Genomic DNA, 15,711 nt, shown 5'->3' on the forward strand with positions numbered 1-15,711 from the left:
ATTTCATGGTTAGAGAAGGAATTATTTTGGGGCATAAAATATCAGAACGTGGGATTAAAGTGGATCAAGCAAAAGTAGAAGTGATAGAAAAACTACCCCCACCAATTAATGTAAAAGGAGTGAGAAGTTTCCTAGGGCATGCCGGATTCTATAGACGTTTTATCATGGACTTTTCAAAATTTGCTAAGCCTTTAACAAATTTGCTAATCAAGGATGTTGAATTTTGTTTTGACAAAGAATGCATGGAGGCCTTTAGTAAAATTAAAAGTGCCCTTATTTCAGCCCTGATAATTCAAGCTCCGGATTGGAATCTTCCATTTGAGATAATGTGTGATGCAAGTGACTTCACAGTAGGGGCAGTATTAGGACAAAGAAAAAAATAAGATTCTACATGCTATATATTATGCAAGTAAAACGCTTGATGCAGCTCAAGTGAATTATTCCACTACTGAAAAAGAACTTCTAGCCGTAGTATTTACATTTGATAAGTTTAGATCATATCTAGTAGGTTCAAAGGTAATAGTTTATACTGATCATGCAGCTATCCGATATTTACTAAACAAGAAAGATGCTAAACCACGACTTATCAGATGGATTTTACTACTTCAAGAGTTCAACCTCGAGATTAGAGATAAGAAGGGAGCAGAGAACGTAGTGGCTGACCATTTATCCAGAGTTTGGCAAAATAAGGAAAAGGATGCAGATTTTGACTTACCTATTGATGATATTTTTCCTGATGAGCGCCTTCTAGCCTTATCGAGTGCTAAAATACCTTGGTATGCGGATTTTGTGAATTTCCTGGCAAGCGGAGTCCTACCCACAAATTTCTCCAATCAGCAAAAGAAATTTTTTTTTCAGATGAGAAGAATTATATTTGGGATGAACCCCTCCTTTATAGGAAATGCAATGATGTATACCTGAGGAAGAAGTCAAGGATATCCTATTTCATTGTCATTCTTCTTCTTATGGAGGACATTTGGGGAGCTCTAAGACGGTAGCAAAAATCCTTCAAGCAGGCTTTTATTGGCCCACTTTATTCAAAGATGCCAAGAAGTTTGTACAATCATGTGATCAATGTCAGAGGACTGGAAATATTACTAGGAGGAATGAAACGCCATTGAATTACATACTTGAAGTTGAATTATTTGATGTATGGGGAATAGACTTCATGGGGCCATTTCCCTTTTCATATGGGAATAGGTTTATCCTTGTAGCAATGGATTATGTGTCCAAATGGTTAGAAGCTATAGCTGTTGGTGCGGGAAGCATCTAACGATCGAACCTAAGTTTTGATAATGGCAAAGGATTCAAAGTTAAGGTGAGTTGTGATCTAACATGTTAAATGAGTGTCTCAGGAAAAGTCCTAACTGCGGTTAGGCAGAGGAAAAACCCTAGGGGGTGGTAACCCTAGGTCATAGAGGGTGGTAACCCTATGCAGAAAGTCTTGGCAGGTCGATGGCTTCAGGCAAAAGTCCTAGGGGGTGGTAACCCTAGGTGAAAAGTCCTGGTGTCGCGAACCAGGTGAAAGTCTGGACTAGCCGGGAAGCGGATGTCCAGCAGAAAGTCCGGAAGCGAGTCTGGAGGATCACACTGGCAACAGGTAAATCTCCCGAGTGGAGTAGGTGAGGACGCTTCCCGTAAGCGTCGGGTCGACCTAGGGTTTCCGGTAGGAAACCCGAAGTCCCGGAGACTGTTAATACTTCATTTATAATATTTGTTGTATTATGTGCTAACTTTGTCCTGCAGGTAGTGTTTGGGACTAACGTATCTTGCAGGTGCAAAGGAGCAACTTAAAGCCTCGGATGAGCAGTGTCCGCTCCATGGAGCTTGGGCGCCTCGGATGCAAGGAAGGCGCCCTTGATGAGCGCCTTGAGGCAGATGAAGTGAATGATGGGCGCCTTGAGTGCGATAAGATTCGACCGCTCCTCATCTCATTAAGGCGCCTTGGTGAAAAAGGCGCCTTGAACACCCTTTATAAGGGGTTTCGACCAACAGCTCTGAATAAGAACTTCCAAGCAATCTTTCTGCTACAAGTGCTGCTACGAGACACCGACGACCCGGAGCTCCGAAATCTTCAGATTATGATATTGTCGTCCGTATAATTGTACTTTTTCATTATACTTAACTGTAATACTTGTACTCTTGTCGAGCTTATAGTTGTTGCCCACGGAAAGCGATCAAGGATCGCGGGCCTTCGAGTAGGAGTCGTCACAGGCTCCGAACGAAGTAAATTCTCTTGTCTTTCTGTGTGTTTGTTTACTTTCCGCTGCGTTACTTCTCCGATAGTTTTATGATAATAGAACGATTTTAGCCACGAGCGCTATTCACCCCCCCCCCTCTAGCGCGTCTCGATCCAACAATTGGTATCAGAGCGGGGTTGTTTTAATTTGGTGCAACCACCATTTAAAACATTTTTTTCGTGGTATTTTGTTCGGAGTTGATCAGAATTTAGCTTCATAGCTATATTCTAATTGCTTTTCACGAATCGGTGTTGCTCAAATTTGGTCAATTCCACTTGGGCTCGTTTTTTCCCTTCTCTCGCACTACTATTCCAAGACTCAGTCTTGGAATAAATTTTGTTGATTTTTTTCTTTTAGATCTAAAATGGCCCAACAAGAAGGATATAGTACCGTTCGTCCCCCACTATTTTCCGGAGAAGACTTCGGGTATTGGAAGGGGCGAATGGAGATATATCTGAAGATCCAGTTCGATACCTGGATGATCATCACCCTGTGAAAATTGGAAGCCAGCATTTATCAAAAAGGTGGAAGCTGACGCAAAAGCCACCTGCACCATCCAATGTGGTCTTACCAAAGAAGAGCTCAACAGAGTCGGTCCATTCTCCTCCGCAAAAGAACTATGGGAGAAACTAATCGAACTACACGAGGGCACCTCGGAAACCAAGGTAAGTAAGCGTGATTTGTTACTTAATAAATTATATAATTTGAAAATGCAGGAAAGCGAGACAGCAAGTTCATGGAATCGGGCAGAAAGTAGAAAACAGAGACATAATAAGGTATGCTCTTAACTCATTTCCTAGGAGTTCATTGTGGGCATCAATGGTAGATGCCTACAAAGTCTCTAAGGATTTGTCTTCCTTAAAATTAGACGAATTATTTAGTGAATTTGAACTCCATGAACAGACTAATGCACAGCCATCCGAGAAGGGCATTGCTTTGGTTGCAGGTACAAGTCGAATAAGGGAATCAAGAGGACGGCGAAAAGTTGAATCGGAATCAGAAGACGAACCCGATTCAGAAGATTCAGAAGATGAACTGGCCAGCGAATTTGTGAATCTTGTAAAGAAACTATACAAGAAGAAGAAGGGCTTCAACAAGAAAGATCTGAAGAAGGCGGTTCAATCCAAGGAGGCTCAACAAAACTCAAAGAAGTTCAAGTCACTAGTGCAACAAAGGGACATATAAAAGCCAACCCAAATCAAGAAGAAGCCAAGAAGCAAAGAAGAAGGAAAGTCCTAAAGGCAAGGACGAATCCTCTTGAGGACGAGACAAACGCACCCGAAGATCTACTCGCATTGAAGGCCCGGGCATGAATCAGGTGATCCGAGGAGGGTCACTCCTGAGGCAAGCCACGGATCCGCATCCGCTTCAGATCCATCCGTTCGACTACTGTAAGTATTCCTAGGCTTAATAATTTAGTCAATTATTTACTTCGCAAATTAGCCAAGTCAAATTTGAAAATTAAGTCACTTTTAAAAGAAATAACCATTCTTAAAGAAGTAACTAACTCAAAATCTTTAACTGAAGATTCAACTCAAGTACAACAACTTGAGAAAGAAAATTCAAATCTGAAAAATCAGCTAAATGATTTAAAAGTCACTTTAGAAAAGTTCTCTCTGGGCTCCAAGAATTTGGATCTAATTCTTGGGACACAAAGTGCCATCTACAATAGAACTGGACTAGGATATGGGTCCCCAAGTCCGAATTGATTAATCAAGTTGGACTTGGTCAATACTGGGTCCCTAAGGATCACATATACTACCTCGATAGACCATATCGAGGTCGTGATCCAGGGGGAGCTAAAAGAAAAACGATCTTGATTTAAAATTCAAAATTAAATTAAAAACCTAAAATTAAAAATCAAATTCTTAATTTAAAAGTCGAAACCTAAAATTAAAAATCAAATTCTTAAAAATTCAAAATTAAATTAAATTCGAAATTATGAAAAGTAGATGGAGGATCCAAACTAGCTGGCACCTCCAACTGAACTACCCGACAGGGTAACTGAACCTAATTTACCCGGAATGGGTAAAGCAAGAATAAATTACCCGGCAGGGTAATTAAGATTAGATTAAAAATGGGATAAGTTTAACTTGAACCACAGTACTGGTGAAGTTTTTGGATGATAGTACGTTAGGGAAGCTTGGGCATCGCATGTCTAGGAAGATATGGCTTCGACCTGGTGCATTTGGCCAAGTGGAACTGACCGAAGCTACCCTTAAATGAATCCTAACTAGTTAGACCAAGGTTTAGTATTAAGCTCAATGGGTAGGACTATTTGGAAACTTCGAAGGCATGGTTACTTTAATGAGCTCCTTGTGACTCACCACAGCCCAGAAGTTTATCCAAAGAATGCTTACTTGTTGTACCCAAAGCTAAACCTGAATCTAACACAAAGTTAAATCAGATTCCTGAATTCAACAATAAATCATCTCACATCAATTATAGGATTCCCTGATTGAAAATTTAGATCTGGTGAGATGAATAAGTAATAAAATTATTTCCAAAATTATTTAAAAATCTTTTCAAAATTATTTTAAAATCTTTTCAAAATTATTTAAAAAAACTTTTAAAAAAAAAACTTTTCAAAACTATTTTCAAAATTACTCAAAAATCTTTTCAAAATTATTTAAAAATCTTTTCAAAATTATTTAAAAATCTTTTCGAAACTATTTTCAAAATTACTCAAAAATCTTTTCAAAATTATTTAAAAATCTTTTCAAAATTATTTAAAAATCTTTTCAAAATTATTTAAAAATCTTTTCAAAATTATTTAAAAATCTTTCCAAAACTATTTTCAAAATTATTCAAAAATCTTTTCAAAATTATTTAAAAAACTCAAAATTCTTTAATCTTTTAATTATTTAAAAACCTCTTCAAAATTAATTTCAAAATTACTTTAAAAACCTTTTCAAAATTTCAAAATTACTTCAGTCAAACTATCTCTTTTCCATTAACAAAGAACCAACTCATTCACTTTATGTGTAGGAGTTGGATCAATGGGTGTTGGATAGTGGATGCTCCAGACATATGACTGGAGATAAATTGAAGTTTTCAAAGCTCAAACTAAAAAATTTAGGATCAGTTGCATTCGGCAACAATGGTTTACTTAAAGTAATCGGAAGAGGTAATATCGAACTCAGCTCCAATTTTGTTATCAAAAAGGCTCTGTTAGTTGAAAATTTCAATTTCAACTTACTAAGTATAAGTCAATTGTGTGATAGCGGATACTTAGTTACTTTTGACAAAGCTAGGTGTTTAGTCAAAAATATTGAAAATCCTAAAATTACACTTAAGGGACTTAGGAAAAATAATATGTACTCAATTAATCTACCCACATCCTCAATAAAGTGTTTAATAACACAGGAAGAGGAAACTGACTTGTGGCACAGAAGATTGGGTCACACTCACACTAGACTCATTTCAAGAATGAGTCATAATGGTCTAGTTAGAGGTTTGCCCAAACTAAAATTCATTGAAAACTAAATCTGTAATGCTTGTCAACAAGGTAAACAAACTAAGTCTACACACAAATCAACAAAGGTAGAAAGAACCAACTCGGTACTTGAGCTCCTTCACCTTGACCTATTTGATTCACATGGAGCCAAGTCACTAAGCAAGAACCAGTATTGCTTAGTAATAATTGATGACTACTCTAAGTTTACTTAGGTAAAATTTCTAAAAACAAAAGATGAAACCTATGAAATATTTAGTAATTTTTGCAACTTAATTGAAAATGAAAAAGATACTAAAATTAAAAGAATAAGAAGTGATCACGGTGGGGAATTTGATAATCAGAAGTTCACCCAATTTTGTAAAATAAACGGATACCAACATGAATATTCATGCCCTAGAACTCCCCAACAAAATGGACTAGTAGAACGTAAAAATAGAACACTACAAGAAGCCGCTAGGACAATGTTAAACGAATATAAGTTAAGTCACCAATTTTGGGCTGAAGCAATAAATACGGCAAATCATATTCAAAACAGAATCTTAATAAACAAATATCACAACAAAACACCGTATGAACTCTACTATCATAAAATTCCCAATCTAAACTATTTAAAAGTATTTGGTTGTAAAGTTCACATTTTAAATACTAAAGATTACTTAGGAAAATTTACACCCAAATCTAACCAAGGAATATTCTTAGGATACTCCTCTACCAGTAGAGCCTTTAGAGTATATAATCAAAATACATTAAAAGTTGAAGAAACAACTAATGTAATATTTGATGAAGAAAATAACCTACCTAATATAAATGAAAATATTAGTCCAAGAGATGTAGATGATGATGAAATCCAACCTAATGTTAATGAGTCTGAAGAACCAGGTTCTGACTCACAAATAAGACCAACTAGAATAAGCACCTCTCACCCACCTGACCAAATTTTGGGTGACCCAAACCTAGGAGTCAGAACTAGATCATCCTATAGAAACCTTAGTCAGATCGCTCTAATTTCTAAAATTGAACCTAAAACTATAGAAGAAGCCCTTCCTGATCCAGACTGGATCATTGCGATGCAGGAAGAATTAGCCCAATTTGAGAGAAACCAAGTCTGGGACCTTGTACCTAAACCCATAGATAAATCTATAATAGATACTAAATGGGTCTTTAGGAACAAGTTAGATGATCACGGTGATATCGTAAGAAACAAGGCAAGGTTAGTAGCCAAAGGGTTTAGTCAAGTCGAAGGCCTAGACTATGATGAAACCTATGCTCCAGTAGCTAGGCTTGAGTCCATTAGGATGTTATTAGCCTATGCAGCCAATAAAGGATTCAAATTGTACCAAATGGACGTCAAGTCAGCCTTTCTAAATGGCTTTATCAAGGAAGAAGTCTACGTAAGTCAACCTCCAGGGTTTGAAGACATAGACTACCCTAATCACGTTTTTAAATTAAAAAAGGCACTATATGGACTAAAACAAGCCCCTAGAGCATGGTATGAAAGATTATCTAATCACTTAATATCCAAAGAATTTAACCAAGGACAAATCGATCCTACTTTGTTCGTAAAAACTATAGGTAAAGACATCTTTATAGCCCAAATCTATGTTGATGACATAATTTTTGGCTCAACTAACTCAAAATTTCTAAAAGAATTTATTAAGTTAATGGAAAGTGAATTTGAAATGAGCATGGTTGGAGAACTCAATTTTTTCTTAGGTTTACAAATAAAACAAACCAAAGATGGAATCTACATATATCAAACTAAATATGCTAAAGAGTTAATTAAAAAATTCAGCATGGAAAATTCTAAAATTATAAATACACCAATGGCAACCAACATAAACATTGATTCTGACCCCGAAGGGAAACCTGTAGACCCAAAATACTATAGGAGTGCCATAGGTAGTCTATTGTATCTAACTGCAAGTCGACCTGACATACTGTTTGCAGTAGGTATGTGTGCTAGATACCAATCATGTGCAAAAGAGTCACACCTAACATATGTTAAAAGAATACTTAGATATATTAAAGGAACTCTAAATGTAGGACTTTGGTACCCAAGAACTTGCACCTTTGACCTTTATGGCTATTCTGATTCAGACTATGCTGGGTGCAAGTTAGATAGGAAAAGTACAAGTGGAAGCTGCCAGATTCTAGGTCAGTGCCTAGTAAGTTGGTCAAGCAGAAAGCAACATTGTGTTGCTCTATCCACTACAGAAGCTGAATATATAGCTCTAGGAGAATGTGCATCTCAATTGTTATGGATGATGCATACACTAAAAGACTATCAACTAGACTATAAAAATACTAAAATCTTTATTGATAACATCAGCTCAATTAATCTGACAAAAAATCCTATACACCACTCTAGGAACAAATACATAGAGGTAAAACATCACTTTGTAAGGGATCATGTAGCTAAAGGTGAAATTGCACTCAACCATGTTGAGTCCAAATCAAACTTAGCTGACATCTTCACAAAACCCTTACCTGAACTTGAGTTCAGTGGACTTAGAAGGCAAATAGGAATGTGCTGGGTAGAGTAGACATCTTACCATAACTTTTTTTTTATTTTACAAATTCTAGGAAAAATAATGATTTCAAAATTCCAATTTCTTAGAATTTCAAAATGATTTTCAACATTTGGATTTAGCCTAAGTTTTCCCCTAGAAATCATGTTCCCCTAGAATTAAGCCAGAGCATCTCACAAACACCTAGGTTTACCTTGATTGTGATTGACACACATAGAACGGCGTGAGATGCATAGGGTATTGCCTGGACTCAAGAATGCTTATATCTGTGCATCAATATGAGTCTGGGCGTTAAATATGCAATAAACATTAATCAAGTTAAGTTCTCCAGCTCTAGTCAAGTCTACCTGGATCAAAATAACTCAACTTGACTAACCAAGTGAAAGCTATTGTCCTATAGATAATCAGCAAGTAACTCAAAGTTAGACAGTTGGTAAAGGATACTCAATCTTTTAGTTAAGAATATTCTGTTCCTTATGGCTCTGATACCTAATCAACACCAATTTACTTGACTCATGTTTGGACTTAAGGACCAACTGAATAAATTACCTAAATTAAGATTCTAGCTACTCTCTCTCTTCAACTTAAAAATTAACAAGGTTTGTATTCAAAATTAAGCTAAGTCTCTTTCACTTAAGCTACATTCTTCAAAGTTCAATGTTTACAAAAGGCTTAGCTAAGTGATTCATATAGCAACTTTCAACTTTTTTTCAAACTTAGCCAACTTTTTCAAATTTTTTTTAAGCTAAGTTACCTTTCAGATAGTTTTGCAAAACTTTAACTCAGTGTCTTCAAAATTTTAGGTGAAGATTTATTTTTTTTAACTTAGCACTAATCTTGTTTTTTGAGAAAAATTGAAAACTGGCTTATTTTTTTTTGATAAATGGCAAAGGGGGAGAGTAGGAAATTCAAAAGTAATTCAAAAGTAAAAATTTAAAAAGGGAACCCTGTATTAAGGGGGAGCATCACAAAAGTTTAAGTGTTAGCTTAAGTTAGGCGTTCATTTGAAATTATATACTTAAGCTTGCTCAATTACAATTTTTTTTGCTACCTGTGCATCTGTTTTTACTTAACTTTGAATTTGGGTTGCCATAATCAAAAGGTGCGGGAAGCATCTAACGATCGAACCTAAGTTTTGATAATGGCAAAGGATTCAAAGTTAAGGTCAGTTGTGATCTAACATGTTAAATGAGTGTCTCAGGAAAAGTCCTAACTGTGGTTAGGCAGAGGAAAAACCCTAGGGGGTGGTAACCCTAGGTCATAGGGGGTGGTAACCCTAGGTAAAGGGGGTGGTCGATGGCTTCAGGCAAAAGTCCTAGGGGTGGTAACCCTAGGTGAAAAGTCCCGTGTCGCGAACGGTGAAAGTCTGGACTAGCCGAAGCGGATGTCCAGACAGAAAGTCCGAAGCGTCGAGCACGAAAAAGTCCAATGATCCGGAGGATCGATCGGCAACAGTAAATCTCCGAGTGGAGTATGTGAGGACGCGTTCCCGTAGAGGAACAGAGGCGCCGGTCGACCTAGGGTTTCCTGTGGGAAACCGAAGTCAGACTGACAGTCCGGAGACTGTTAATACTTCATTTATAATATTTGTTGTATTATGTGCTAACTTTGTGCTGCAGGGTAGTGTTTGGGACTAACGTATCTTGCAGGTGCAAAGGAGCAACTTAAAGCCTCGGATGAACAGTGTCCAAGGCGCCTCCATGGAGCTTGGAGGCGCCTCGGATGCAAGGCTGGAGCTGGCTGCGAGAAGCTGCTCAAGGCGCCTTGATGAACAGTGGAAGGCGCCTTGAACAGCTGAAGGCGCCCTGTGAACAGTGGAAGGCGCCTTGAGTCTGTGATAAGATTCGACCAGTTCGCTCCTCATCTCCGCGGCTGACTCGGCTGTTCAAGGCGCCTTGGTAAACAGTAGAAGGCGCCTTGAACACCCTTTATAAGGGGTTTCGACCAGCAGCTCTGAATAAGAACTTCCAAGCAATCTTACTGCTACAAGCTGCTCACGAGACGATCCCGAAGTGCTGCTACGAGACACCGACGACCCGGAGCTCCGAAATCTTCAGATTACGATATTGTCGTCGGTATAACTGTACTTTTTCATTATACTTAACTGTAATACTTGTACTCTTGTCGAGCTTATAGTTGTTGCCCACGGAAAGCGATCAAGGATCGCGGGCCTTCGAGTAGGAGTTGTCACAGGCTCCGAACGAAGTAAATTCTCTTGTCTTTCTGTGTGTTTGTTTACTTTCCGCTGTGTTACTTCTCCGATAGTTTTCCGATAATAGAACGATTTTAGCCACGAGCGCTATTCACCCCCCCCTCTAGCGCGTCTCGATCCAACAATAGCCTCTCCTACAAGTGATGCGAGAATGGTTATCAAATTGTTTAAAAGCATAATTTTTCCGAGGTTTGGCGTGCCTAAGGCAGTCATTAGTGATGGGGGATCACACTTTATAGAAAGACAGTTTGAGAATTTGCTCAGAAAATATGGATTGAGCCATAAAGTAGCAACATCATATCATCCATAAACTAATGGGCAAGCTGAGATCTCCAACCGTGAAATTAAAGCCATACTAGAGAAAACAGTATCTACTTCACGAAAGGATTGGTCATTGAAGCTAGATGATGCCTTATGGGCATATCGTACTGCCTACAAGACTCCTATTGGGATGACTCCATTTCGGTTAGTTTATGGGAAACTTTGTCATCTTCCAGTAGAATTAGAACATAAAGCCTATTGGGCAATTACGAATCTAAACATGAATCTCAAGGAATCAGGGGAGAAAAGGAAGCTTCAGTTGAATGAGCTTGATGAATTGAGATTGGATGCTTATGAACATGATAGATCTTATAAGGAAAGAATAAAGAAGTGGCATGATCAACACATTCTCCGAAAAAATTTCAAGGAAGGCGATCTAGTTTTATTATTTAATTCAAGGATAAAGCTTTTTCAAGGAAAGATTAAATCAAGGTGGACGGGTCCGTTTGAGGTTAAAAAAGTTTATCCTTTTGGAGCGGTAAATATTTGGAATAAAGATCTTGGATTGATTAAGGTAAATGGCCAACGGTTGAAGGAATATGTGCACGATATGAAATTGGAAGAAAAACAAAGGTTGTATTTTTCTGAACCTCATTCTCCGGATTGACTTTTTAGTTAAGTCTTGTTCTAGGTTTCAAATTCTTCATTAGTAGTGATTTTACTTGGTTTTTGTTTTGTTTTCAGGTTGAAATTTAACTTCCATGAGCTGGCCATGATTTCTTCATGGGCATGGAAGTGTGGGAGGAGCTAGAATGGAGGAGAAGTGTCAATTGGAGCAAAACATAGCATGGTCGTGTGCTGCACACGGCCAGGCTTACGGTGCAGAAAGTGGAGATGCTTGGGTCGTGTCTACATGACACGGCCGTGTGGAGTCTCTAGAGAAGAGAAGGTATGTGGTCGTGTCTCCGACACGGCCGTGTGAAGAATCCAGAGGAGGAAAGCTTCTTGGCCGTGTCTTACACATGGCCGTGTGAGGGAACCAATGCAAAAGCCTGCACTGGCCGTTCCATCTGACACGGCCGTGTGAAGAATCCAGAGGAGGAGAGTTTCTCGGTTGTGTCTACCACACAGTCGTGTGAAGGAACCAGTGCAAAAGCCTACACTGGCTGTGTCATCTGACACGGCCGTGTACTGATTTCAGAAAAGAATGATATTAAGGCTGTGTTCCGGACACGACCATGCTAGGGAAGCTGAGAAGGAGATGGGTATGGTCGTGTCTTGGACACGGCCATGAAGAGAAAGGGGAACTAGGCCGTGTAATGATACACGGCCCAGTCCACACCGTTAAAGGGTGTTAACGCACGGGGTGTGGGCGGCACACGACCGCACACCTCCTTCCCTCTTCTTCATTCTCTCTCATTTTTTCTTATCTCTAGGATTTCAGCCACCATTTCTAATTTCTTCCTCTCATTCTCCTTTTGAAGGCTCGAATCTCTTCCACCATGGAAAATGTTATGGAGGAATCCTCTTCTACAAGGAAAGGGAAGGAGAAGATGGTTGCAACAAATTGGTAACAATGAAACTTTGGTAACATTAGGGTTTAAGGATGATTTAAATTGGTTATTTGAGAGAATAGGCTGGGGTGGTTTAAAGACAATGAGATATCCTACCTATCTTAGAATCGTTTTTGAATTTTTGAGTTCCATAACCGTTGATAATGTTCAAGGTGGGGGTGAACTAAGTTTTCGACTGTCTAATGAGGATTATGAATGGACGTTGAGTGATTTTAATACTTGTTATGAGTTGCCCCGGAATGATTTGTGTACAATTTTACCTCAGTTTGAAAATTCACATTTTTGGCAACACATTTCTGAACAATCACATTTTAACCCTCATAATTCTAGAGCTCTTCACATTATTAACCCGATTTTTAGATATTCTTATCTAGTCATGAAGAATATCATATTTGGGAGAGAATACAAAGAGGGATTAGTAAGACTTGTAGATTTGTATTGTTTATGGGCAATGATTGAGAATGTTGATATTAATTCAGGTTATTTCTTTCTTAAACATTTAGTGAAACATGGAAAATCTGACTCTACCGCACTTATTATTTTGGGTGGATTATTAACCCAGATTACTTTGGTGTTAGGGTGTGATTTAAATGAATTAGAAATGATTGACAATTCTTGTAGATTAGACTTGAACTTATGTTTAGCAATAAAAATGATAAGACGTGAAGAACATGGATATAGTCTTCTTATTAAGAATAGTTTCCCTTTAAGACTGCCTAATCATGACCTCACTACCATTCATGTTAGGGAAAATTGGTGTTTGAAATTAGCAATTAAATATTCGAAAACATTATCAAATTCATTTTCAAAAAGAGTTCCTTTGGTTAATCGTGATGTTCATAGCTTTAATTTTCAAGAACTTCACTCTGCTTTGGATAATATTCATAATGATCTGAATGTGACTAAAAATTTTCTTTAAATAATAAACCCATGGAAGAAGTACAATTTAAAAAACTGCAAGATTGTTTCAAAAGTGAGAGGGAATTGTGTGAAAAGATTTCTCGATTTATGAATTCTTATAGGACCCATTTTGAGTTTAATGAAGATTTTCGGGGGTATATGAGGTTTTTCCAAGTTGATGTTGACAAACTGTTCGAGTATCATATGTTTGTTAGAAATGAAGTAAGGTGGTTTATTAATTACTTCCCTTTTATTCTACCTGAATTTCCTGATCTGCCTCCACCTCCACCATATTGATTTCATCGGGTCGATGAAAAGTTTGAGTCTGGGGGGGGAGGGGGGTGTCAAACCTGATTTCTTTTTGCGTTCTAGTTTTCAATTTCTGCTTGTTTTCTTATTTTCTGCATGTCTAGCTTTTGTTTTGCATTCTATTTTGATTGTCTTGCTTGAGTGTTTTTTTTTATAGTCATTTGTTTATCTTTTGAAATCTTGTGGCAAACATCTTGAGAACATCAAATTTCACTTATATGCTTTCTTATCTTCAAGATAAAATATTAGCACGTTCATTATCTAGATTCATGATGTTGTAAATGATGCTAGTAGTATGCCTAGTGTACCTCTTTTCTCTATCTTGAGTAGCATGAAATAAGCTAAGTATCTTTTGGAGATATGTTTTAGTCTTGGCTTGACATTAAGAATCTTACTTTCACTACACTTTGACTTGATGCTTGAATGGTTGATATCATTGAAATAGTCATGATTCATCTTGTTTGTTTAGTACTTGGTTTCCATGGTGATTTTTCAAACTTCATTTTGGTTACTGGATGAGGCTCAACTCATGCAATCTCATTTGGAAAAATCAAAATATCCCAACATTTGTGCTAAAAGTACACTTGTGAAATAAGATTTGCACAATGCAAATGCTTATGAAAAAAAATTGAAAAAAAAGCAATGAGGAAAAAAGTGAATATGGGATATAAAAAATAGTTGTCATGAGTGGAAACTAGCAAGTCACCCCTTTGAGACCGAGTTAGGTTACTGGGGAAATGACTGCTTAGCTTCTCTTGAGATTGAGCACGCCTTTGAGACCATGGGTTGATTGAGAAATATGAACCAAGTGTTTGGCAAGTAAGTGTCTATCACTGGTTACTTGTCCATTACTGGAAACATTAGGAATTCAAATTTGATGACGACTTGACTAGGACATAGATTGAAACTTGAAGAGTTTTGAGTTGTTTTTGCACTGTGCACAAGATACTTATGCTTGAGCCATACTTGACTTTGTTTTCATGATCATGCTTGTTAGTGAAACTTTTTGATAGAGTTAGGAAAGTACGTTATGGTTTATGAATGTGTTGTAGAACATATGAATGTAGATTGCAGCATTTTGCTGGAGGACAAGCAAAAGTTTAAGTCTGGGGGTGTGATGTGCGTAGATTGTATACACTTATTGGCATGTTTTGACGCACATTCACATACTTTGAGCATACTTGATCTATGCATTTTCATACTTTCAGCTTTCCTTTTTAGCATATTTACTCTCTTTGTTCGGAGATCTGCTTTTGTGCATTTTCTGTACACAGGAGTCAGAATTGGTGAAGATTTCGTGTTCGAAGCCAAATCTGTGAGCAAAGCAAAGGGAAGAAGGTACCCTACCTAAACCACACACTGCCCTGCTCTGGGGGGTTGCCCAGGCCGTGTGGAGATCACGGGCCAGAAGGCTACAGCAGGAAATGAAAAGGTCATGGCCGTGTGAACCTCACACGACCGTGCAAGGATCTAAAGAACCCAGATTGAGAAGGAGCTTAGGCCGTGTGCACCACACGACCATGTGAGTTTTCCAGAGCAAGGAGAAGCCTCGGCCGTGTGTCTAACACGGCCGTGTGAGGTTCTCAGTGGCAAGGAAGGAAGCAGGCCGTGTGCATCACACGGCCATGCCAGATTTCCAGAGGCTAAGACAGTTCAGGCTGTGTAGATCTACACGACCGTGTAAAGGGGCTATTGGGGATGTTTGCCACGGCTGTGTCTCACACACGACCGTGCAAGGCTGGTAGAGAGGAGAGTGGGCAGGGTCGTGTGAACCTCACACGACCGTGCCATGGGACCGTGTGGCGTCCAAACTTCTCCTCTATTTAAACCCTTCTTTAAGATTTGAAAGGGGATCTTCTCCCTCTTGGGGAGAAAGCGAGATTTGGGTGTTTCCTCTCAATCTTGGGAGGATTTCTGGGCGATCTAAAGGAGGATCTTCAACGGAATCGACTCTGGGAGCGTGGATTGGATCCGAAGACCAAGCTTCATCTTAGATAAGTTTTCTTTCTCTCATCTTCTTGGATTGGGGGATCAAGAAATGCTTGTAATCTTTGTATTTTTGGATTTCTCTCTTCGATTCATGGAATAGATCTCTTTATTTTAGGATGGAGGGAGTATTTGTATGATGAATTGATGTAAACTCTTGTGGATTTGCCATTTCCTTGTTTCTATGATATTGTCTTGTTTGTATCAATTCAATCTTGGATGTATTGTTGTGATTTGGACCTAA

Source organism: Zingiber officinale, chromosome 2B (genome assembly GCF_018446385.1).
Source record: "Zingiber officinale cultivar Zhangliang chromosome 2B, Zo_v1.1, whole genome shotgun sequence".
In the NCBI taxonomy this organism is placed as follows: Eukaryota; Viridiplantae; Streptophyta; class Magnoliopsida; order Zingiberales; family Zingiberaceae; genus Zingiber; species Zingiber officinale.